Raw genomic sequence first — 3196 nt, forward strand, 5'->3', positions numbered from 1 at the left:
GGGGGTGAACAAAGGCGCTGCGGGCCTTTATAGCGCTGCGTCACACGGAGCCCCGGATGCGGCGGCGGCGCCGAGCCTGGCAGGGGGCGCCGAGCCCGGCAGGGGGCGCCGGTGGGCCCCGGGGCCGGTGCGGCGCTCCCGCCGCGGCAGGGGGACAGCGGGGCCGGAGGGGACGGGGCCACAGGGCCCGAGAGTCCCGTCCTGCCGGCAGCGGGCTTTGTTTGCCGGCTGCGCCTCATCCCGAAGGATTGAGGGCCCATGGGTAGTGCTGTGTCCAGTTTTGGACTCCTCATCACGAGAAAGGAGCTACTGGAATTAGTAATAATCACAAAGATGATTCGAGGTCTGGAGGATCTCTCTTTCGAGGAGAGATATGGAAGCTGGGGCTGTTCGGTCCAGAGAAGAGAAGAATGAGAGGGGATCTCACTAATGTATATAAATATCCTAAAGCCAGTTGCAAAGGGGATGGTGCCAGAGTCTTTTCAGCGGTGCCCAGTAACAGGATGAGGAGCAGTGGTCATAAACTAAAATACTAGAAGTTCCACCTCAACATGAGAAAGAATTTTGCATTGAGGGTAGAACAACCCTAGAACAGCTGCCCAGTCTAACCATCATACAGTCTTTTAAGATCTCCCTTGCAGCTCTTGCTTGCAGTTCTCCAGACCTTCATTTCTGGGAGATGCCACAGAGTCTATGGACTATAAAGGCACTGCCCATGCTGTTACAGTTGTACAGCTGCATAATTGCTACATTCTGATAAGAGAACAGCAGACTCTCCTTATCTCCAGTTCTTCAGTCCGTCAGATACTGATATTCACCAGCTGTTTGTGCTATGGGAAGCAGAAGGCAACATTGCCTCAGAGTAGCTCATAGATGTGTTAAGAACACAAAGGAGGGAAGCTCTCAAACACTACTCTAAACTCCACTATGTACTTGAAGATGTCACCTTACCAGTGTGGATGCTCAGAGTTTCTGGAAGCTGTTGCTATGAAGGGGAAAAGGGAAAGATGACCTTTATAAGGAGGTGGGGTGGCACTGCCTGTGATACCAATGCAGTTGCCAAAGAATGGCATTACCAGATACTCATCCAATTATCATATGAAGAAAAGCTTCAAATGCTAGTTTCAATACAAAAGAATTTAAACTTCAGAGCCTCTCTGGGATGGATAGTGAAAACTAAAGCAAATTGTTAGTCCTGTAAGAAATATGATAAAAATGGCCTCCATCAAGGTGGGGGCCTCTGTGCTTCTCTGACCCATGCCACATAACTGGAAAAATAAGCAAATGCAAACAAAAGGCTCATTTTCTGTCTCCTCTGATTTAAAGATTAAAAGATTTAACTGATAACTCCAGGCTTCATTTTAGTAACATTTTCTTAACAGTACTGAACATGTAGTTAAGCAGGATTAGCATGAACATAACGACATTTGAAACAGCATTTGAACATAAATGCTGCAATTGTATCAGGGCGGCCCATTGTTCTAAAAATCCTTCTGCCTGTTGTTCTAAAAGGTATCTACATGAAGCTTCTCATCAAAACTTAGTTGCATTTTCATTGCAAACTGGAACAGTATTTTACAGTCTCTCACTACACAGTGTATGTATGGTCTTCCTCCAAATTCAGTCAGATCTTTTCCTAGAGGATTAAAGGATATATAATTCTTTAATTCTTCTAATTATCTTCTCTCCTATTTTTTTTCCTGTAATTTTGAATTTTTGAGGAAAAACTACATAAATCATCAGCACACAAACTGCAGTCTGAATTGAAATTAATTCCTCTTCAGTAAGAAGTTCAAGGCTGAAGAGCTATGACATTTTCTTTTGCACATGACATTTCAACTTTTGACTTTTCTGATAAAAATTAGGTATTAATAAGGGGTCCTATACTGGGCCCTATGGAATATGAGACAGACTTGGATGGGACAGCTGGGGAAACAGAGACCAGGTAAACTTCACCAACCTTTACACAGAAGACAATTACTCCCTAACTAGCACAGATAACTTGCCCTTGCAAATTTTTGAGAAAGCAATTAAGTATGTTACTTACAAAAGCACATACATATAAGCTGATCTCTTTCTGCCTTTTCATTGATAACCCTAAAATTGAGACTAGTAGATGGGAGAGGTAGACAACATTCCATGAGGGTAATATTTTATTTTTGTGATAGCTTTCAACTAAAATGTCACTCTCTTAAATAAATCCCCAGATGTTATACAATGTTGCTGAATTTACACTGCAAACTTCTTCATGCAAAGTGTTTTGGATCTCCCCTGTACCATGCTACATATTTTCATCAAACATATTGGCCTTTTACCATGTTCATTATGCTTTGGTTTTAAACTAGAAAAAAAGTTTAGGAGAGATGAGGGATGGGGACTAATGAATACATAAATAATCTGATCACAAAATATTCATTCAGAGTTAATAAAAAATGGAATGTAATTCACTGTAGATATGCAATCAAAAACTAATAACTGAAAAATCAGCTTAACAGTTTTATAACAAGGAGCAATTTTCTAGGCACTGACAGTTAATAGGTGTTTATAGAAATTCAGGAGTTTTTCTCTGTAAAACTCAGACTAGAGTAGATGAGAACAGCACAAAATAACTGTTTCTGCCCAGGGAGGTTGTTGGAATCACTGTCCCTGGGGGTGTTTAAGGAAAGACGTGACATGGTGGTGTTCGGTCCCGTGTTAAACTCGATGAGGTGTTTCCCAGCCTAATTGATTCTGTGCTTGTTGCTGGAGGATGAAACCTGAAAAGAGATTCTGGTACCACTGAATCCTTCAATGGTTTGGGTTGGAAGTGACGTTCAAAAAACCACCTGATTTCGCTACCGCCACCCCGCTCGCCATGGGGCAGGGACTCCTTCCTCCCGACCAGGATGCTGTAGGCCCCGTTCAATCGGGCCTTGAACACTTGCAGTGATTGGGCACCCACAGCTTATCTCTGCAACCTGCGCCAGGGCCACACGCCCACCTCCCGGGGAGGAAAGTCTCCCCGGCGTCTCTCTGGCAGCGGGAAGCCTCTCCCCGTTGTCCCAGCGCTCGCCTTTGCCCAGCCGCCCGCCCTCGTCCCGCCCCGCCCCGCCCGTCCCTCACAGTGCCCTCCTCCGAGATGGCGCCCGCCGCTGCCCGCCCTTCACCGCGCAGGCGCCATGCCCCGACCCGGCCGTGACGCGACCGCCCCGCCTCC

The sequence above is a fragment of the Lonchura striata genome, chromosome 4A, assembly GCF_050655825.1.
Source record: "Lonchura striata isolate lonStrDom1 chromosome 4A, ASM5065582v1, whole genome shotgun sequence".
NCBI classification, from domain to species: domain Eukaryota; kingdom Metazoa; phylum Chordata; class Aves; order Passeriformes; family Estrildidae; genus Lonchura; species Lonchura striata.